Source organism: Chamaea fasciata, unplaced genomic scaffold, assembly GCF_029207755.1.
Source record: "Chamaea fasciata isolate MVZ Bird 193981 ecotype frontalis unplaced genomic scaffold, bChaFas1.0.hap1 SCAF_17, whole genome shotgun sequence".
In the NCBI taxonomy this organism is placed as follows: Eukaryota; Metazoa; Chordata; class Aves; order Passeriformes; family Sylviidae; genus Chamaea; species Chamaea fasciata.
In genome coordinates, this window is record NW_027094102.1 from 14,532,854 (window position 1) to 14,554,360 (window position 21,507).

Sequence of the window (21,507 nt, forward strand, 5' to 3'; positions counted from 1 at the left end):
CCAGTGCCACGGTGCATCCTCAGCAGGGATGGCTGATGTCTGGAGAGGGCCTTCCCCACACCAGGACTGTGAGGGCTGACAGTTTGCTCTGGGCTTGAAAAGTAGAGCTCCAAGAGCTCCACGGTGCTCTTCTTTGTAGGAGATTTATTTCCACAGCTGCACCCCTCTTACCTATCTCCTTCAACCAAGAGAGATGGATGTAGATTTCCATGTAGAAATACATTCCAGAGGCACTGCTGGAGGATGTGCTGATCCTCTTTGCTTTCCTTCCCATAAAGCCAGATCAGAGTCACTGCAGAGGTAAATTGAGAGGGGAAAATTTTTTGGAATGAAAGAGGTTGGAGGCTCTCAAGGAGATAGAGCCATAGACCCAGACTGGTTTGTAATGGAAGGGACTTTCAAGACCATACAGTTCCACCCCATGCCATGGGCAGGGACACCTTCCACTATCCCAGGCTGCTCCAAGCCCCGTCCTGCCTGGCCTTGGACACTCCCAGGGATCCAGGGGCAGCCACAGCTTCTCTGGGCACCCTGTGCCCGGGCCTGCCCACCCTCACAGGGAACATTTTCTTCCTAACAACCAATCTAAATATCTTCTCTTTTAGTTTAAAACCATTTCCCCTTGTCATGTCACCATCTGCCTGTATAAAAAGCTGCTCTCCCTCATTTTTATAAGCCTAAAACACCGGATGGGGCCCTGAGGTCTCCCTGGAGCCTTCTCTTCTCCAGTTGAACACCCCCAGCTCTCCCAGCCTGGCTCAGAGCAGAGGGGCTCCAGCCCTTGGAGCATCTCTTTGGCCTCTTCTGGACTCACTCCAGCAGCTCCACATCCTTCTGATGCTGGACCTGTGGGCTGGAGGTGGCTCTGCAGGTGAGATCTCACTGAGCAGGGCAGAGGGGCAGAACTCCCCTTGTCCCCTGCTGCCCAATCCCCTTTTGATGCAGCCCAGGATGTCTCCCTGGGCAGCTACAAATCTGGCAAAAGCCTGATGCCTGAATCTGTCCTAACACTGAACTGTGAAACATCTGCCAGCCCTTTGCAATTTATGCCAGTCCTCATTTATTGGTGTTTTTTGTGTTGTTTCAGGTTGATTCTGCTGGACAATGGGAATCTAATCAGGACATCCTCACTTGGGTTGCAAAAATTACCTCACTCTCAAAAGAGGGAGATTTTCCCATGGAGCTCCCCAAGGCTCACAGGTTCCTCCATTCACATGGACGTTGCAGGAAGCTTCAAGGTTTCTCTTGGGCACACATGGAAAACCAGGATGGACACTGGACAATGGACAGGCAGAAGGGCAGCTCCACCAGCTGAGTGGAGCTGGCTGCATTTGGAGTTTAAAACAGCTATGTTTTCTGGAAATGTGTTCAATTCATCTGAAAAAAATACCTGAACAAATGGCAGCTCCTTTAAATATCTTTAAATACCTTGAAATATCTTTTAATTTTCAGTTAAGACCTTGTAAAATTTATACTTCCTTAGTGTTTTCTGGGGGAAAAGAGAAGTCTTGCTGTCCCCTCCCAGCCCACCCCATCTGCTGCCATGTGTGGTATTTCCACTGCTCCCATCACTGCAGCAGGAATTGGACAGGGATGCAGGAAGGCTCATTTATCAGTTATCGAATAGCCACGAGAGTCCAGCACAGCTGGGGTCACCAAGACCTCACAGGGGATTATTTTGCCAGGAAAGCTCTTTCCCTCAGCAGGCAGAGGTACATTTTCCGTGCCTTCAGGACTGTTGGAGAGTTTCAGGCTGTAGCTTGGTGGTCAGGGGAAGACAGGCTGGGTTGTTTGCACCAGTGTGAAAAGAGGAGTGAAGAATTCACTGGAGAAATCTGTTCTATACGTTCTACCAGCTCCTCAGCTTCTCAATGGGTATGTTACATCCCAAGGGGGCAGTGACATTAAGGATATCTCTGCTCAGAATGCTGCCAATGTGGTCACCCACTGACTTGTCTGACTCAAATTCACTGAAGAGGGTGAATTAACATTTACGTTTTCCAGATTTTCCTTTGGAGTGTGACAGACCCCCCTGAGCAGCCATCACTGTTTTCCCTTTGAAGGCCTGGAAGATGAATGCAGACAGTCACAGCAGCTTGCACACAACTGCAATTATTTTTTTTCAACAACGCAGCACAGCTTTTCTCCTGTATAAATTCCCTACAAATTCACACCAGTTCTGTCCCCTGCAGTAAATGCTGTCCCTTGCAGGGCAGCCACCCCAGCCCCAGGCCAAGCACCTCTCCAGCACTGTCCGTTAAGGATGTGCAGCAGTGGAAGGTTGGAAGGGAAAGCTGTGCCTGCACAGGGGATCTCAGCAGCCAGCTGGAATATTTATTTGTAAATGAATGCCCTCCCTCAAGTTGGCTCCCATGCAGTGGGGTGTTTCTTTTCTCCAAGAGGTTCCTGCTATTTACCCAACTTTCCAGCTGGGCTTCTCCACAGCACAAAGCGGCAGGACCTGCCTGAGTTTGTACAGTGAGTCAACAGCTCAGCAGGGGATTAGAGCCCACAATCCTGCTGGCATCACTGCCTTGGCTCAAACCACTGGACCATGCAGCCTCATTTTGTTCCTGGTACTCTCTGCTGGTATGTGGTTTGTCAGGGAAAAAGCCTCAGTGTGGCTAATAAAGGAGGCACTTTCTAAAGCATTAAAACAAAGCCCGCCTCGTTCCAGCGCTCCAGCCCAGCCGTGGTGCTGAGTGGTCAGGCTCCCTGTGGGACCGGGAACCGCAGGTTTCCCTGGGGCTGCAGGGGAGGAAGCTGAGGAGCAGCGCCCAGAGGCAGCTGGTCCAGAGCCCTGGCACCCACTGCTGCCAGACAAGTGACCATGTGCTGACATGCTGCGACTGCCTGGCTGCAGAGGACCAGCAGAGGCAGCCAGGTTGGAGCTTCCCTGCTAGGAAAGGTCCCTCGGCCTTCCTCACACCACTGGAGGCCTTTTCTGTCCCTCCCACCAGGAGAGTCACCGAGGGCAGCTGTGCCACCAGGTAAGGGAGCAAGGCCAGGCTCTGCAGGGCTGTCAGGGCACGAGGTGGTGTTGGGAGTCCTGCACAGTGCACATGAGCAGAGGGCACTGGGTACTGAGCTGGGAGCCACCACAGGCTCTGGGAATGGGGGAACCAGACCCGGTGCTGGGCTGGCGCCTCTCTCCAGCCTTCCCTGCTCAATGTCTGCCAGACAGGGGGGCAGAGAGGGCTAAGTGTGCAGCCTCCCTGCTCCTGTCTGTGAGAGCCAACCCCAAACTCAGGAGTTACACTGAGACCAGAGTGGCCGCTGCATCGCTTCTGTGCATCCAGCGAATCCCTCTGCAACCAGTGCATCCCTGTGCCTCCAACTGCACCCCTGCTCTGCATCCAAGTGTGCCCATGCATCCCATGCATCCCATACTGTGGGTGCATGCATATTTCGAAGAGCAATAGCCTCCCCTTTCCCTCTGCATCTCCTGGGAGGGCTGCTTGCCCTGACACCCCCAAAATACACAAGTCTGGTAAGCTGCTGATGTGGAGATCTCCCGGGCCCGGCTCACGAGTGTGCCCCCCAAACGCCGCGGGTGGACAGCCCATGAAGAGCCGGGCGCCCCTGGGAGCTGCAGGACCCGCCGCATGTCCTGCAAGGGGTGACAGAAGAGGCTCAGCAGGGATGGGGCCCTAGGGGAGGAGACTAAAAGCACCGGGTGCCTCCGCGGGACCCCGCTCGTGGCCGGGGGCCGCCACGCGGGACGTGCGAGGGGACAGCCGCGGGGGCCCTCGGCGCCCCGGGGACGGCGGGAGCCCCGGCGCAGCCCCGCACCGCCCGCAGCCCCCGCGGCCCGGGGGCGGCTCCAGCGGCGGGGGCGGTGCGGGGCCGTGCGGGCGGTGCGGGCCCGCCCCTCCGCAGCGCCGCACCGCGCCCGGCCCGCCCCGCGCTGCGCCGCGCCCGCCGCACGGCGGGGCAGGAGCGGGCACGGACGGGCGGCGCGGGCGGCGCGGGCAGCGGCGGCGGCCGCGCCCGGCACACGGCGGCGGAACGGAGCCGAGCCGAGCCGAGCGGGCGGAGCCGAGGTGAGCGGCCGGGACGGTGCGCGGCCGCGGGGACGGGCAGCTCCCAGGTGCTGCGAGGGAAAGGCGGGCAGGGCTGCAGCCCCGCCGCCGGGAAAGCTGCCCCGAGCCGGGCCTTCCCTTGCCGGCAGCGGCGCATCCCGCTCCGCGTCCTGCCGGGATGCCGCGGGCGGGGCGCGGGCCGGGTCCCCGCGGGGCTCCGGCGGGCGCTCCCGGCTCCGAGGAGCGCGGCGGAGCGCGGGGAGGCGGCAGCGCCGGCCGCGTCCTGCGGGAGCGATGAGGCGACCTCCGGCATCCGTAGCCCCGGGGATCCGTAGCCCCGGGGATCCGTAGCCCCGGGGATCCGTAGCCCCGAGCGGCGGCGCACGTTGAACTGCCGGGCTGTGATTTGAGGGAGACGATTTACATTAGAGGGAGAATGTGGAGAGAGCCAGGAACAACTTGGAATGGGTCCTCGCATATTTCTGTGGTTATTTTTGGAGTACCGTCATATGGCAGGAGGTGGGCTCTGGAGGTATCCTTGAGCTCAGCATTTTCTCCACAGGCTGGTTACCCGGGAGATTGTACTAGAGGACCTGCGTGGCCCTTTCCCCATCAGTGGTTTCTGTATTTCCCATCACTGTTTCTCTGGCTGTTTCCCGGGGTATTGTTCCCTCCGACGTGCCCAGCCCTCAGCCTGTCTCGGTGGGGACCCTCCTGTGGGCAAACAATGGTCTGGGTGTGCTGGCTGGGCAGACTCAGTGTGCTGCAGGCGATGGCAAAGCTGTGTTTCATTCAGCTGTGGATAGTGTGAGGTGACTCCTGATCAGCCCTTTCTCCATTGCTGTGGATGAGGTGTGGCTTCTCCAGCATCCCCAGAGAGACCAGCCCATGCATCCGTCTCCTTGCTGCACTTAGCTGGCACTTTCCCTCCAGCTTTCTCATGCTACACTTGTCCAAAGGGATTTTTGCTCCAGGAAAGCTCGGGGTGTGGGAAGCAGGTTGTTACTCTGGTCTGTTCCTTGTGGGTCTCCACATTCACGGGAGGGCTGTGGCTGTGTCAGGCCCCTTGGACTATGGCCGGAGAGAGGCTCTGGTGGCCTTCAGCTGTGTGTCCTTGTTGCCATCGGGCAAATTTGGACCTGAGGGAAGGCTGCCTGGCCTTGGGTGCTGGTCCTTGCAAGAAGGGAATTAAGTAGTCTTTAATGCTGTTGGTTTAGAGTCTGGCTTGGCCGGCACAGAGTCCGTCCGGGGCTCCCCGGGTGCTCGGAGCCGTGCTCTCCATGAGGACCTGTCTCTGCTGCCTGCAGGGATGCAGGGTATGTTCTGGAAGCTGTGGCTGGTTCAGAGCTCCCCTCCTTACCCAGGGATGGCCTCTGTGTTTTGAGTCAAGGACCAGGGTGCAGCTGCCTCCCCTGGGCTATGAGCCCCTCTGGGAGGGGAGGATTCCCATCTCCTCTCCTCTTCCCACCATCCCTGTGCCATGGGGATTATTTTCGTCAATGCAGCCGTTCCCAGCAGAGCCCTGGGCAGGGCTGTGGGGTGCAGAGCCTGTGTTTGGCTACCTTTGGCAGGGGTTGGGTTCTTCCCCTGCTGTTTTGGCTGCTTATGGATGTTGTGCCTAGAACCGCCAAGAATTTTTGATTTTTATCAATTTTTGAGATGTGGGCATTATCCAGAACTCTTAGGGGAGATGTTTTGGTCAGGAGGAAGCATCTCGAAAGGGGTTTTGAAGTCCAGTATGGGATTTCTCAGCTAAAGGTATGAGTGTTCCTGGTGTGCAGAAGGGGAAGGTTTTGGTGCAGTGGAGACACAGAGCGTGCTGGGTCTCCTTCCCTGGGCTGCTGCCATGGTTGCCATCACCACCCCAACCTTCCAGGGTAAGTGTCTCCTGGCGTGTGATGTCTTTGTGGCCGGGAGAGGTGGCTGGCTCAGCTGAAGAAGTCCCTGCAGCATAGAATGGGGAAAGTCTTAAAAATTCATTTTGTTCCCCCAGGCAGCTGAGTTCCCTGTTGAGCTCTGGGTGATGACCTTGGTCCTGGTGAGGAGCTGGATCCCTCATTGATTTACAGAATTACATTAAGGCTTTCTGCTGGCAGCACTGAGCCCTCGTCCCTCAGGGGATTCCGGCGTCACTCTGGGCGTCCTGCCTGCCTTCCCCTCACTCCAGCACTGCTGGGGACTTCTGCTTTCCTACGGGAGGCTTCCAGACACACACAGACCAGTCAGGTGCCTGACTAATTCTCTCCCTAACAGAAGAAATCTTTCCCATAACTAATTAGGGTTTCTAAATTCGGAAGCTGCTGAGAATGACCTGCCGGTTAAAGGGCAGGGGGTGGGCTTGGCTCTTCCCGGCCTCGCTCCAAGCTTCCTGCTCAGACTCACAGACATCACTGGAGTGTCCTTTGCCTTAATTCTCTTTGGCTGTGCACTTGGGCTGTTTCCCTGCTGCCTTGGGCACGGTGCTCCGGCGCCGAGTGACAGCTGGGACGCCGATGGGGAGCGCGTGTGCGCGAGGAAATGGGCTCAGAACGGGCTCGGCTCCGCGCAGAGCGGCGTGGGCGGCTGCAAGGCCTGGGTGTAGTAGACTTTCATGCGGTGCCTGTCACTTGGAGGTCTGAGCTGAGCCTGAAGCTCCCTCTGCCAAAGGACAGACATGAAACAGTGGCAGTCCCTGAGTGCTGGGAGCTCCTGAGCAGGGAAACCTGTGCAGCCACAAATACCTGACTCTCGCACGGCACCTAAAAATGTGCTGGCGCTGGGGCTGTGACAGCGCTGGCTGCGTGGCTCATTGTTCTCATTAGAGCACTCAGTGGCTCTGAGTCAGCAGGTTTGGGTTTGTCACAGCCTGTGCAGGTCTGTGGTGCTGAACAGTGGGGCTGGCCCTGACCCTGCTGCAGGGGGATGTGGGGTTTGAGCCTGGACTCAAAGGCACTGTGAGCTTGTGCTGTCCCTTGAGCCTGGAAGGAGATGTGTCTGTGTGAGCTGGAGGGACTCATTCTAGCCCCTACCCTGTGCCATTCAGGGCTATAAAGCTGAGCATCACTGCTGCTGGCCAGACTTCGTGGTCCAGTCCTTCATCATCCTCTTGTCTGGATTACAGGAGGTGGAAAGCGTGATGGGAGGAGACTGTCTTTGATGGGGACATGTTGCAAGGCTTCCCTGTGGCTGCAGATCCAGCCTTCCTCTCCTTCCAGCCCTTGGGTGGAAGCTTGTGTGTTGCCCAGGACCTAAGTGTGTCTTCAAGTGAAAAGGAGGAGATCTGGGCAGCCACTGTGGAAGCAGTGGCTGCTTCCCGCAGCAGCTCTCCTGTCCACACAGCGTGTCCCTGGTGCAAAGCAGGGTGCTGGGCCCAGGCCCCGTGGATGTCCCTTGTCTTGGATGACAGCTGCTCCCTCTGCCCTGCCTTGCTCCAAGGGGATGAACTGTTTGGGGATGTGTGGAGTCATAGAATCCTGGCTTTGGGTTGGCAGGGACCTTAAAGTTCATCTCATTCCAACCCTCCTGCCATGGGCAGGGACACCTTCCACTACCCCAGGCTGCTCCAAGCCACATCCAACCTGGCCTTGGACACTTCCAGCCACAGCTTCTCTGGGCAGCCTGTGCCAGGGCCTCCCCACCCTCACAGGGAAGGATTTCTCTCTAATATCCAATCGTGAGAGGAGCCGTTGGGCTGAAGTTTGGTACCACTGGGACAGGAGTCAAGGTTTGTTCTCCTTGCACTGGGCAGGGAGTGGTGGGACTGTGTGGAATGGGACAGACATCCCAGAACCCTGCATGGGTGATTTGGTACAAATTCTCGTGTCTGTTTGTCCCAATACACAGCTGAGGGGGCTCTGGATGCAGCTCAGAGTTGTCAGTGTCCTGACTGGTGTGTGCACATCCCTGAGCCCACTCATGCACCCTCCCCAGGAACGAGAGCAGCAGACAGAGCCTTAAAATCTGGATGATAAATCTCTAGAAGAGGATTTTCGTTCCATCTCCTGCTGATGGTGAGTATCTTGCCCTCTGCAGGGCCCTCCTGGCTCCCTGGGGGCTCAGCAGTGCCCCGGGCTGGGTCTGCCTCACACTGGAGCTGCTCAGCACCCCAGGCTGGTGGGATCACAGCGCCAGGGGGACGCTGGGCTGACCCTATTGTGCTCAGAACACGAGACAAATGAGGCTAAAGCTGCAGATCTGTGGCTGCCAGCAGGTCAGCAGTTTCACTTGGACACTTGGCCTCTTTGTGGCAGTGAAATGTGGCCGCAGGTTGGCACCTGCTCCATCCCCCTTTCCGAGCCCAGCCTGCTCCCCACCGGCTGTGACTGGACCCTGGGACCGCCTGGCTGGGTCTTGCTGTCCCCGAGCCCTCCTGGGATCCTCGGTGAGGATCTGGCGCTGGGGTGGGAAGCAGGAGCAGGTGCTGCGCCAGTGTAAAGCGCATCCTGCGTCTGAGGCGATGCTGAATGGGGATTCACAGCCCAGCCCTGCTGCCAGGTTCCTCCCACCGGCTCCTTCCTCCCTCTGCTCCTACTAACCCACTGCCGGGGCCCCTCGCTGCCTGGCAGCAGCGGAGATGTCTGCTGGTATCCTTCCCCGAGCATCAGATGGAGAGGAAAACACAGGGTGGAGTCAGCTCTCGCACAAAGGAAATGTTGAGGTATCGTTTCTGCCTTCGGTGCGTTTTTTAGGTGGCTGGGGAGAGATTAAACAGGATCTTAACACATTCACAGCCCCCTTCCCACCTCATTTTCCTGTGAATCTGTTGCTGTCATGGTATCTTTCGGATGATATTTTTAGCTTTGCCTTTTCCTTTTTCCTTTTTTTTTTTTCCCCCCTCCTCTCCTCGTATCAGGCTTTTGAAGGGAAACACGTTTCTATGGGAGAACAGAATGAGCCATTTCACGAGACATTTTGTTATGGGCAGAAGGGCCGGGAAATCTGATTGTGTGTTTGAAATGACACATTCCCCTTTGTAATCAGCTAATCGGCCTGCCTGGGGCCAGCGCCAGCAGCGAGGCATCCTGGCCCGGCCGGAGGCGGGGGATGGACCAGCCCCTGCATCTTCCTCGACCCGACCATCCCCAGGTGGCCACACATGAAGGCCTCGGGGGTCCTGCAGGTTTTTCTCTCCCTGATCCCGTGGGAAGCAGCGCTCTGTGCGTGGGGGAGGCAGCTGGGTGCTGGAATGAGGTGCTCTCTGGCTCTGGCAGTGTCAGTGCTGGCAGGAGCCCCGCGGAGCGCGGCGGGCTCTGGTGATGCTGAGAGGGATGTGGCGAAGGGCTTGAGGTGGGAGGGGGGTGGTAGGACAGCTGGGGCTGCTGCTCACTGTGGGATGGTGCCATTTTGGACAAGGATACAGACTAATGTTACGTGGTGATGGTGAACTTTGGTAGGGAAAAATTCCAGCCCGAATTCTCAGCAGTATTTCCCTTTAGGGTGTTTACTCAAGTCCTGATAGGTGAAGGTCCTGTGGAGTGAACTGGCCAGAACAAGGGAAGCCTCCTGTGAGGGCTGATCTGGATTGGGTCTGCACATCCCTGCGTGGGGCAGGAGTGTTACCTCTGCAAATTCCCTGGGGCTGTTCTTCAGGGAACCAAGGAATGCTTCCTACTGGTAGGGCATGGTGGCCGTGGTAGCATAACATCTCTGGAAGTGTCCAAGGCCAGCCTAGATGGGACTTGGAGCATCCTGGTCTAGTGGAATGTGTCCCTGCCTATGGTAGGGGGTGGAATGAGATGGGCTTTGAGGTTCCTTCCGAACTATTCTGGGATTCTATGGGATGAGTAAATTCCTGCTCATCGCCTTGGTCTGGTGTAAGACCCGTCTGTAAGAAATGCAGCTGACGTGGGGTGACTAAGGGAAGGGCCACAGGATGTAGAGGAGGTGCAGCTGCCCATGCTGTGTGGAGACAGGGTCACTCTCAGCCCTCCTGGCCACCTCCATGCTGCTGACAGAGCTTTGGAGCTCAGTCCTACCCTGGGCAGGCATGGGGAGGCCATGGTGGTGCGGTCCATGGACTCTCTGTGGCTCCTGAGCTCCTCTCCACGTGCACTCCCTGCCCTGTGTGTGCTCCTGCTCTGCTGGAGGGGGCACTACGAGTCCTTGTCCCTTGGTCAGAGCCATCAGCAGGTTTGCAAGGTGCTGGTTTAAATCTGAGTGAGCCGGAGCAGTGCAAGGCTGCTGTTCCTGAGCCCTTCATCCGTGTGCCACCATGTCCCAGCGCCTGTCCCCGGGCAGCGTCACGCCGACCTGTCAGGGCCAGGCTGGCTGGTTGTGATGATGAGGTGGTGACAATGTGGGTCACTGTGGGATGTTTGTGAGCCCGGGGCAGTGTCTGTGGCTGAGGTCTGTCCACAGCAGCCTGGCAGAGCCGCGTGGCGGGAGGTCAGGCGCAGTCTGGCCCTGGGTTCCTGCCCTGGGGAACTGCTGGCTGTGGGCAGGAGCGAGCAGGGCTGGGGGAGGCCTCGCCCCCACTGCCACCTCATTAATATGACCCTAACTGATGCAGGGTCTCAGAGCCCAAAATGGCCATGGCTCGGGGCCTGCCCAGCAGCCCCGGTGAGGACGGATGGTCTGAGGCTCGCAGGGAGCAGGGCCATGGATGCTGTGCCAAAGCAGGGGAAGAATCCCACAGATCCCCTGTGTGACCTGTGTCTGCTGCTGGAGTCCAGCCCATGGATCAGCTCAGCCCGTTGGGCCACCCCTGTGCCCTGCTGGAGAGACAGAGCCCTTCTCATAGCTCTCTTGGTCTGCTCTGGCTCTTGAGCCTCTGAGCAGGGGCATCTCTGTGAGCAGAGCAGACACATGGAGGAGAGGGAGGTTTGTCTGCGATGGAGAGGTGTGGGCACACAGGTACTGGCATGGGGACAGCAGCCCCAACACACCAGTGGCATCCCTGAGTCTGGACAGTCCCACTGGGACACACATCCAGCTCCTGTGCTCAGGCCCCGTGGCAGTGGCCCTGCGTGCCTGTGGGTGCCACCAGCACTGGAGCTGGGCACAGGGGTGCCCTGTGTGGCCACCCAGCCCTGCTCCCCACAGCCCAGGACAGCGGAGCCAGGAAAACCACACGGCTGGGAAGGAATCTCTGCCCGCTGGGCAGGGCTGTACAGGAGTGCAGCCAGAGCCAGCACATGGTGACACGTGGTGACATCCTGCCTGTGCTTCCCCAGGGTGACAGACACACCAAAGGGCCTCGCAGGTGGCGGCTGCAACACCCCCTCCTCTTCACCTTATCTCTCGTGCAGATCACCTCCTCAAAGGTGAGGCTCTTTCCTTGGAGGTGCTGAAGTTCACGGCCTTGTTGCATCAGGTTTTGTGGCTCCGTCCAGAAGAGAAGTGGAGCAGCTTTTGTGCCTCCTGGGAAAGCTCCTGTGGGTTGGTGTTGCTCAGGGCGGGCTGTGGCTGCACACAGCTGATGTTTGCTTGTGGAGAGTGAAAGGATTTTGCTGAATCCATGGGAGAGATAGGAGCTTTGCATAGGCCTGCTTTGCTTCTGCCTGGGGGGAGGCTGGGCCTTGCCTGTCTAAGGACGTGTGAAAATTAACCCTTGGAAAAGTGGGAAGTTATCCCTGCTGTGCCACACCGTGCTTCCTCCTTTGTGACACCGTAGTGCCACTGGGCACGTTCTCCTCCCTCCTTAGCTGCAGTTGTCATGTAAAAAGAGGCTCTGAAAATGCTGTTGCGGGCTGGGGCTGTCCCTGCTCTCTGCTGGCTTTCCTCCTGCCGTTCTGGAGCTGCCATGGCCAGGGGAGCAGGGCTGGTCTGGGGGGCCCGCAGCCAAAGCCCTGCCCGCCAGATGCTGCCCTCGAGCCTCAGGCCTGGGTGACAAAGGGCTGGCACAGATGGCCTGAAAGGCGACCTCGGGCCGTGCCCAGGGGATCCGGTGGCACTCGCAGGTGTGTGGGCTCTGCGGCGCTGCCGTAGTAAATATTTGCTGTTCTCCAGGAAGGAGTGGGGCTGCTGCACATCAGGAGAGCAAAACGACGTCTAAAGCAATCCACAGCTCCCATTTCCAGCAGGGAGATTTGTATGGAATCCAAACACAACACCGGAGCCAGGCAGGCACCCTCTGGTGACAGCTGTAGCTGTCCTTCCGAGCGCTTGCCATCATCTCTGGGAAGGTCTTTTCCCTTCTTTTTTAACCAAATCTGATTTCTTCTTTGCAGGTTGTAAATCGTGCCCAAGACGAGCGCTGAGAGCAGCCCCTGGAAGCAGCGTGAGTTTATCCTGAAAGCTTTTGTTCTCCTTTCCACATCCCACATGAGGTTGAGTGGGTTTTGCAGCACAGAAAAGGTTGCTCAGCACGGAGAGGTGCTGCAGGGAGAGGCTTGTCTGCCAGGAACCCCTGGGAATCTGGCCTGCTCCCACCAAAACACTCAACTGCTGGGCTCGGGCTTGTTGTGGCTTTCTTTGTGTTGGGCTTGCTTCCTGGTTTAGCTGGGACTGGGGCAGCAGCCCCTTTGCCAACAGAAAGGCTCCCACAGTGCCCAAATCTGTGTCCCCTGCCGGAGCAGGTTTGGGGTGTCACGCTCAGCGCAGGGTTTCCCCGCCCTGGGTGTCTGTGCTCTCTTTCGTGGAGGATCTGAGGAAGGCAGCGTGTCTGCAAACCAGCTGTGGTGTTTTGCTGGCTGTGGATCCCTGCCCAGGGCTCAGGTCCCTGTGCTCCTGGGGCTGGGCACAGCTGGCCTGAGGTGCATCCCAGGAAGGGTGGCACAGCTGGGAGCAAAGCACAGGAGAGGTCTGAGCTGCAGAATTCAGTTGCTGCGATGCTTGAAAGAGTCGAGGGCTTGTGTTCCAGGCCTTTTCAGGGACCCCAGGGTCCCTCCAGCTGGTTGTATTGCTCCATTCCAGAGTCACACTGCACAGCACAGTGACATCCATGTGAAACCAGATGTGAGCTGCTTCCAGCAGCCAGAGAGGGCTGGGGATGGTTGTAGGGACAAGGTCCTGCTTCTGCTTTGGCTCTGTGTCCTGAGGTGAGCCTGGGCAGAGCTGCAACATGACCCTCACCCTGGGCTGAGGCGGGAGGACGATGTCCTTATCTGAAAATTGGGATGAGGAGCTCCATAGCTGCACTGTGCTGTCCTGGCTCTTTCCCAGGTGACAGAAGTGTGTGGCAGTGTGCACCACAGGGCTCAGACCCTGCTGTCCACGGGGTTTGGCTCCTGCCCACACAAGGAAATACGTGCAGGTTCTTCATCCAGAGATTCCACACCCAGAGGGTGCTGGCCACTGCCCAGGCTCCCCAGGGAATGGTCAGAGCCCCAAGGCTGCCAGAGCTCCAGGAACGTTTGGAAAATGCTCCCAGGAATGAGGTGGGATTATTGGGGTGTCTTTTGGAGGACCAAGGGTTGGATTGGATTATCCTTGTGAGTTTCTTCCTGCTCAGGATATTCCATGACTGTGGGTGTGGATGTGGGCAGGGGATCTGAGTCCCTGCTGAGGGCTCTGATGGGCTCCTCAGGGCTGGAGCTGGCTCTGGCTGGCAGCAGGGTAGCTCTCCGTGTTTTATGAGCAGTTTCTCACCAGCTTGCCCCCTCCAGGCACTTTGCAAGGCGCCAACTCCACCCATGCCCGGGGGTGCGGGTCTGTAGGGAGAGCCAGGAGAATGGCAGGGATTCTTGTCCTGCCTTCCTGTGCTCAGGAGTTTGGGAGCAGAGTGACCAGGCTGGAGTTGGTCAAGGCAGAGCTGCTGGCCCAACGTCAGTGGTGGGTTTCATGTGGATTTCATGTGCTCCTGCATGGTCTCAGGGTGCCCTGGGCTCTGTACCTGGGAGCCTGGGGACCCACTGGGAGTGTTCTGCTCCTGGGCAATGCCACTGGGAGCTCTGCCCCTGGATGGGGTGCAAATCCCTGTTGGGGTCCCCCGTGCTGGGGTGGCATGAGGAGCAGGAGGACATGTGCCATCCCCATGGTGACCCCTGGGACCCAGCCAGCCCCTTGCTCTGGGGGCCCTGGCCCAGGTCTGAGTGTCTTTGGTTTCACAATCCCACCTTGTTTCCCGTGGGTGCTGGGACTCGGGGCAGCTGCAGCAGAGCTGCTTTGTGTCCCTGCACTCTGGGCTGGCTCTCCCAGACTGTGCCCGTCCCCTGCAGGTCCCAGCTCCCCCACAGGTCTGGGCAAGCAGGTCCCTGCCAGCACAGCCTGGGGCAGCTGGCCCAGCTGCTGCTGTGTGCCCAGGGAGTGTCCCCCTGCTTCAGGAAGGGTTGGTGACACTTAGGTCGTGGAACAGGGATTGTGCTGGCAATGAGCTTCTCCTGTCTCTGGATTCCAGCAGCTCCCTCACAGCTGGAGCTGGATCCCACCTCCTGGGCAGGGTTCCTGGCTGCTGGACTTGGGTGGGAGCTGATTCCATGGGAGCTTGCTCAAAGGACATGGTCGTCCATCAGTTGGCCTGATGGTCACTGTAGGTCCCTTCCAGCAGAACTACCCTATCCTCCTCAGAGTGGTGCACAGGGTGTCACCATTACCTTGGGGAAAATGACACTGTAAAGTGGTGACTTTAGACGCTGAGGGAGCCCCTGTGGGGCTGCAGAGCAGAGGATGATGATGGGGAGAGTGCTTGGCCCTTCCTTTGGATGGGAGGAGAGGATGGGAGAAGGCAGGACTGAGCCTGTGCCAGGACTGGGCTCCTTTTGGTGGCTTCCCTTGCTCTGGGTACAGTTCCCCTCCTGGAGCTCCTCTCCTCTTCCAGCCCACTGCTTCCCGGGGTGTCTGGCTCTGTTCTTGCCCAGGGAGCAGCTGATCTCCCCCGGCTGCCACATCCCAGTGCAAGGCAGCTGACCCCGTGGTCTCTGCCTTCCTCTGCAGGCAGGAAGGATGGGAGCAGCTCTCTGCCAGTCACGGGCAGGGGACGAGCATTCCCTGGTGAGGGGTGTTGCCCAAGGGCTGCAGCACCCCTGCCTGCTCCTGGAGTGCAGCCCCGGTGCCTTGCTGGTGCTCCACGGTGGGCAGTGGCATCTGAACTGGGTCCCAGGGCGCTGACTGCTGCCATCACAGCCTTTGGTTCGGCCTCCCTCCCCTGCTGCACCAGAACATTCCGGGGCTCTGGTGCCATCCCTGGGTGAGGGTTGGAGCAGGAGGGGAGGGATGGCTGCAATGCTGGTGGTCCTGATCCCTGCCCGGGCTGATTTGGCTGGGGCAGCTTTGGGACTGTCACCCCCCCATCCCAAACGTCACGGGGGGTCGGCAGGGCAGGGCCAGCTCCCGGCCCCAGGCAGAGCCCCAGGGCTGTGGGGATGTGTCACTGGGGGGGTTCACTCCCACAGCCCTGCTCACTGGCAGTTTTTAATGCCTGCAAAGCTCAGGTGGGCATGGAGCACCTGCTGAGACGCCCCCTCAACACCCTGGGCAGGATTAGGTCCCTGTAAGAGGAATTGGCCCAGGGGACTGCACAGATGCCCTTTGGCCTGAGAAAGGCTGTTGGGCTGTTTTACGGAGTCGGTGGGGGGATGAGGCTGTTCTGTGGTCCCTGCCTTCACCCCTTGCTGCAGCAGGACCCTGGCAGGGCTGACAGCTCTGGCACAGCCCTGGCACAGCCAGTGGGAGCTGGCAGTGCTGCCTGTGGGTACCAGGGCAGTGCCCGTCCCTGCCCTGCCCCAGGGCTGCTGCTGCACTTTCCTCTTGATTTGGGGCCCATCCTGGCTGCAAGACATGCCTTGGTCAACGAGCCTTGCTCTGTGCCATCCCAGCTGCTTGGGCTGAGCAAACAGGTTTGTGGTATGTGGCAATGTGGGCCCTGAAGGCTGGGGGAGCTGCCAGCTCCCTCAAACTCTTGGGAAAGGCTGGCTGCTGGCCAAACCTCTGCTTGCCTTGGCTGAGCCTTTAACCTCTTGTGCATCACAGCACTCAGGAGCTGGGCTTCCCCCGTGCTGGGTCACGGCGGGGCAGGCTGGGGTGCCCACCCCTGTCTGATCCCTGTGCCTGGCTGTTGGAGCCTCCTTTGCCTGGAGCCACGCTGGGATCCCCTCCTCTGGCGTGCAGGGCTGTGTGCTCAGGCAGCAGGAGCGGGGGCTTTCCTGGGGAGATGCAGCTTTGCTGCTCTGAGGGCCCCGTGCTCACCCAAGCCCTCGGCAGGTGATGGAGAGCTCTGTGCCCACCTGATGTCCCACCCTCCCCACTCCTCCTGGCCAGGAGTTTGCTGGGCTGGGCTCCTGCCTTGCTGCACTGGGGATCCCTGTGGGGCTGGGGGGAGAGGAAGAGCTGTCTGCTCTCAGATCCCTCTGGAGGAGGATTTGCCACCTGGGACTGATGTTTCAACAGCTTTTCTGGCACAGCAGGGCCCAAGGGATGTGGAGCTGTGGGCAGCATCTGAGCAGGCCCAGTGTGGGCTGGCCATCTGCGGGACTTGCTCCCAGGGGAACAGCAGAGGCTGGACCGTGTTCAGGAGAGCACCTGCCCTGGTGCAGGCGTGCTCTGGGGCATCATCTTCCCACAGCACTTCTCTGGTTTCTTCCATCCCATTTCCCACAGCCCTTGCTGTGCTTTCCTTTATTTTGGGACCCCCTATGCAGCAGGCAGGACACTTGGTGGGGTGCTGGATGCTTGGTGGGGCACTGGAGGGAGCTCTACACTGTGGGGAAGCTTTCAGAGCCTCAGGGCACTGGGCTTGCTGGATGGCATTGGGAGGTTGGGTCTCTGGTGACACCTGTCCAGCTCCCATGTGTGTGCTGTCTCTCAAGGCAGCCAGTGCTGGGACAGCGTTGTCACTCCACCTGCTCCACAGGTCCCACCCTCCTCCAGCCAAAACCCCAGTGAGGCCAGTGCAGCCCCTGGGCTGGGTGGGAGCGCTTCCTTCCCATCCCTCGCTGCCAGGTTGTGCTTCATGATGGATTCTGGATGGGAAATTGGGGCTGGATGAATTCGGGAGGATGAGGGAAGGAGAGGGCTGCCCTAATCCTACTCTGGATTCAGCTCGGCTTTTGTGCACAAGCCTGCCCAGCTGCAGGGGAGAAGGGACCCGGGTTGCCGGGGAGACGGAGCCGTGGGATGTGGCAGATGCTGCGGCCGCGGGGAGGATTGTGTCACCCTTTGCTGCCACCTGGGACAGCCCCAGGGACAGTCTCTGAGGGGACACAGTGCTGAGCCGCGTGTGTGCCAAGAGGCCTTGGTGCTGTCAGCACCCTCCTCAGTGGCTCCTGGTGGCTGTGGCTGCCCTGGATGGTGCCCTGAGGTCAGGGCAGGCTGGGAAGAGTTGAGTGGCTGTGGGTGCTCCTGTGGGCCCACGCTCCAGGGGCATCACCAGGAGTGTCCCTGGTGCCCACCCCAGCAGGGTGATGCTGTCTGAGGGGGCAGGTGGCCTTGCCACCACTCAGCTTATTCCCCTGGGGACCAAGATGGGCCACCCCAACTCTTGGAAAGTCCAGGCTTCTCTCCTCCTCTAGAAGGGACTGGTCACAGCCCACCCTCAGGTCCCCAAGGGGTGACAGGGACTGGTGAGCAGAGGCACACGGTGCTGTGCCAGCCCGTGGACCTGAGGTGGACCTGGCTGAGCTGGAGCCACCTCTGGCTTTGCATTCCTGGTCCTGCCTGAAGATTTCCCAGTTAAGCTGGGAGGGCAGGAGCTGTGCCAGCCTCTGCCCAGGGCTGGTGCATAGCCCGGGATCTCCTGGACACAATTTGCTGTGTTGGGATTTGCTGTGGTGGGGCCAGACCAGCTGTGGCTGTGGGATCCCTGCTCCCAAGTGTAGGGCTCGGGGTGCCTGGGTTGGGACCCTCCTCTCAGAGCAGCAGGCTCTGGTGGTTCTCTCAGGCTCTGCCCTTGGGTGTGGTGGGGAGGCTTTGCTCAGGTTTGCTTTTTGTTTCCCCTTTATTTATTTATTATTATGTTTTTAAGCTTTTCCTGCAGCCCTTCCTTCTCTTGTCATTTAATTGTCCAAGTTCCCTGAATAGTTGTCACCTGCCTGGGGGTAGAATTTGAGACACATCAAAAGGTAGCTGAGCTTCTGCAGGTGCTGAGCGAACATCCTCTGGGAGCTGGGGAGAGATTAAAGAGCAAGGAAAAACAACTGCTGTGCAAGGTTTGTCCAGAGGTAAAACGGAAGGGCTGGGGGAGAGCGAGGGAAAAGCAGCAATATTTGCTTTCCAGAAAATGTCTGCCCCGTGCCTGGGAGGGGGCTGGTGTGGGGGTCTCTCGGTGTGGTGAGGCCTGGGAGGGAGCTGGATGGGGGAGCAGAGGCTGGAGCAGCTCAGCAGGAGCTGAGGGGGGCTCTGCAATGGATCCCAGAGCCGCCCCTGGGATGGTTTGTCCAGCTGCTGCTCGGGGCTGTGCCCGTGCCCTGCTGAGATGACTCAGCTCCCTGTCCCCTGCTGCTGTCTGGAGTGCAGGAGCAGGGCAGGGGGCAGTGACAGGGTTCCCATGAAGTGGCAGAGCTGGTGGCACACCTGCCCTGGGGTCCCCGGGTGGGGAGGGGAGCGGAGCTGTGCCTGCCCAGGCTGAGTCACTCCCCGGCTGGCAGCTTAGCAGGGCAGGAAAGGAGTTTTCAGCTTTGTCTTTGGGAGCCATACAAAGCAAATGGAATAAATTCCAAGCAGTGGCATAGTTGGTGGTGTCAGGCCTGGATCAAGGCAGTGCTTGGAGAGGTGTCAGCACCTCGGTCTGTGGTGGAAGCCAGTGCCAGCTGCACCTCATAGGCCTTGGCAGAGCAGCCTCTTGGGCTCCTGGGGGGCTGCCCTGGCCCTAGGGGGGCCTGTGACCAGCCCCCTGAGCCTTGGTGAACCTGCACTCAGGGAAGAATGCATTTTTGGGAATATTTATTTTGGTTTAAAACCCTTATAGCAACAGGCATTTTGTTGTAAAAAAATATCTCCGTACCAGATCTTAAGGAAAACCCAAAATAACCCACGTAAGATATTCTCCTCCACTTCCCTAAGAAACCTTAGGGTTTGATGCTGCTGGTGGGTCAGCCAGTGTGGGATTATCTGCCCCAGCACCCAGCTCATCCATAGCCCAGCCCTGGCTGGGGGGTGAGGGGAGCTGGGGACTTTGGGGAGCAGCCAGCTTCAGCTCTCCGAGTCCTTTAGTGCCCGGGGTGCAATGTCAGGGTGCAAAGGGGCAGTGCCAAGGTGGGAAGCTCATGAAAACCTCCATGTGCTGGTGGGTGCATCGATTTCCTGCAGGACTGGTCATCAGTCAGATTTTTGGGTGCCAAGTCAAAGGGAAAGCTTGGGTTTACTCTCTGCCTCTGACCTGTGAGAGGTCAGGGTCTGCTAGAAATACCAATGCTGGGTATAGTGTAGGGAAGCCCACAAAGATCTATTTCACAGCTGTGGTTTTCTATGGTTAATACAGCACTTTCCCACACCTCTTCCCGGCCAGGTAATCTGTCTTCCCTCGGAAGGGAGATGAACTGCAGCATAAATTGCAAAATTTATGGGCCCCAAAAGACACTTGCAAGAGCAGTTCTCTTCTTTGAGCTCCTGCCTGTTTCACTTACAGATCTGCTGCTCTTCTCCTATGCACTTGTAGCATTTTCTCCCATGCAAATGAATTTTGAGATGTTTGGAGGGATGTTGGCCTCTGTTGACTGAGGGTGTTCAGCCTGGAGAAGAGAAGCCTCCAGAGAGGCCTCAGAGCCCCTTCCAGTGCCTGAAGGGGCTCCAGGTGAGCTGGAGAGGGACTTGGGACAAGGGATGGAGGGACAGCACACAGGGAATGGCTTCCCACTGCCAAGCAGGGTTAGATGGGATATTGGGGAGGAATTGTTCCCTGTGAGGGTGGGCAGGCCCTGGCACAGGGTGCCCAGAGCTGCCCCTGGATACCTGGAAGTGTCCAAAGCCGAGCTGGACAGCACTTGGAGCAATCTGGGGTGGTGGAAGATGTCCCTGCCCATGGCAGGGGTGGAACTGGGTGAGCTTTAAGATCCCTTCCAACCCAAACCATTCTGGGATCCCAGTCGGCTGGACAGGCTCTTGAGATGGACTCAGATGTGATGAAGGTGTTTCCCTGTGTCCTTTCCCTTCCCTGCACAGCATTTATCAGTTTCTGAAGGCAGCAGCTGGACCTGGGGTGGGGGGGTCTCATCTGGATGTGCTGCTCCCTTTCCTGGCGGCCTTTGGGCCGAGGTGGGGCTGAGCTCTGCAGCTCAGAGTGCAGAGGAGCACATCCCACTGGAGCCATCCCGGTGCTGCAGCGGGAATGGGGAGGCTGGCGGGCACCGGGGGTGGTTCCCGGGTGCTTTCCGGGCTCTGCAGCAGGGCCGGTGCTGCCGGCGGGGCCGCGCGGGTGCCGTGGCTCCTGCGGGATGCTGGTCGCTAAGCAACCGGCAGAGGTGGAGCTTCCCGGGTACCATTCCCAGCACATCCCTGCCGGAGCCCTGCCTGCCTGCTCTGGCATTCCAACATCCTCCCAGGCAGCTCCTGCTGCCCTCATCACCCTGTCCTGGGGCAGGAGAGCACTCCAGGGTGTCCCTGGGCATCCCCGAATGCCGATTTGGGGTTTCTCTGACCAAATCACCCAAACCCCTCCCTGGGGAAGGAAGATGTCTTGAAGCTCTGTTGACCCTTTTGCATGGGATTCCCACCTCAGCACTACTTGCCTGCCTGGCTCTGGGAAGCAGGGCCAAAAGAGGGGAGCCCCAAGGCTCCTGCATCCTGAGACCCCCTGCAGTCCTCTGGCTGGGCTGGGGGCTGGGCCTGTGGGTGAGCTGGCTGTGGAATGCTGCAGGAGCAGCTTTCCCCTCTGGCACAGTTGTGCCTGGGGAGCCTGGGTGCCTTGGGTCCTCCTTAAGCTGTGGCTGTTCTGTGACAGGGACACTCAGGCTGGCACAGGAGAGCTGGATGTCCCTCAGGGTGACCCCAACCCTGCCTGGCTACGTTGTGGCCTTGGCTCCTGTTTCTTTGTGCCCTTCCCAAGGCCGGCTGTTTGGCTCAGGTGACATCCTGCAGGTGGGAAGGAGCCTTCCCTGTCTGCCTCTAGGATAGGGAGGATATTCTGGGGACAGCTTCAGCCCTTCAGTGCCTCCCTAGAGGTGGTTCATTGCATGCCATGGCACTAGAGGATGTTGTGTGCTGAGTGCTGAGCACCTGCTTTTTCCCCAGCCTTCTTCTGTCCAGCCAGAGCTCCTTGCTGGACTTAGCTGGAGGAGCTGAAAGCTCCAGCTGTGCCATCAGGTCATGAATCTTCCCTCTCTCCACTCCTGGTGCATTCCCCACTCTGCTGATTGTGCAAGCCATGCCTTTCGGTACTTCCCTGGAAGAGGCACATTCCTGGCTTTATAGGGCTGCCTGGAGTAATGTCCCCTGGAGGGGACGAGCTGGGGAGCTTTTGGCTGTGCAGGAAGCCCCAGCATACTTCCAGACCCCTGGGCTCTCCCCTGGGGCAGTGGGCAGGGATCAGGCAGTGAGGTGGGTTAGCCTGTGCAGGCACAGGGAATGCCTGGTTTGCTGTGGATCCTGCCACGAGGATGTGTCCTGGACGCACCCACTGCTGCCAATGCCACACGCATGGGATCCTGTGCTCTGGGCTGAGTTTTGGGGTCCCTGTGAGCCTGCAGGCTGGTGTGGC

General features: G+C 58.8%; 1 protein-coding gene across 9 annotated transcripts in view; it reads left to right on the forward strand.

The window, feature by feature from the left end:
• The first annotated feature begins 3,937 nt into the window (after nucleotides 1-3,937).
• Nucleotides 3,938-21,507, forward strand: part of EPB41L1 (erythrocyte membrane protein band 4.1 like 1) — a 64,328-nt gene continuing 46,758 nt past the window's right edge. For all 9 annotated transcript variants that reach the window (XM_066199260.1, XM_066199263.1, XM_066199265.1 and 6 more), the window contains exons 1-2: nucleotides 3,938-4,043; nucleotides 12,170-12,219. The gene's annotated coding sequence lies outside the window, so the exon portion shown is untranslated. The remainder of the gene's footprint in view (nucleotides 4,044-12,169; nucleotides 12,220-21,507) is intronic.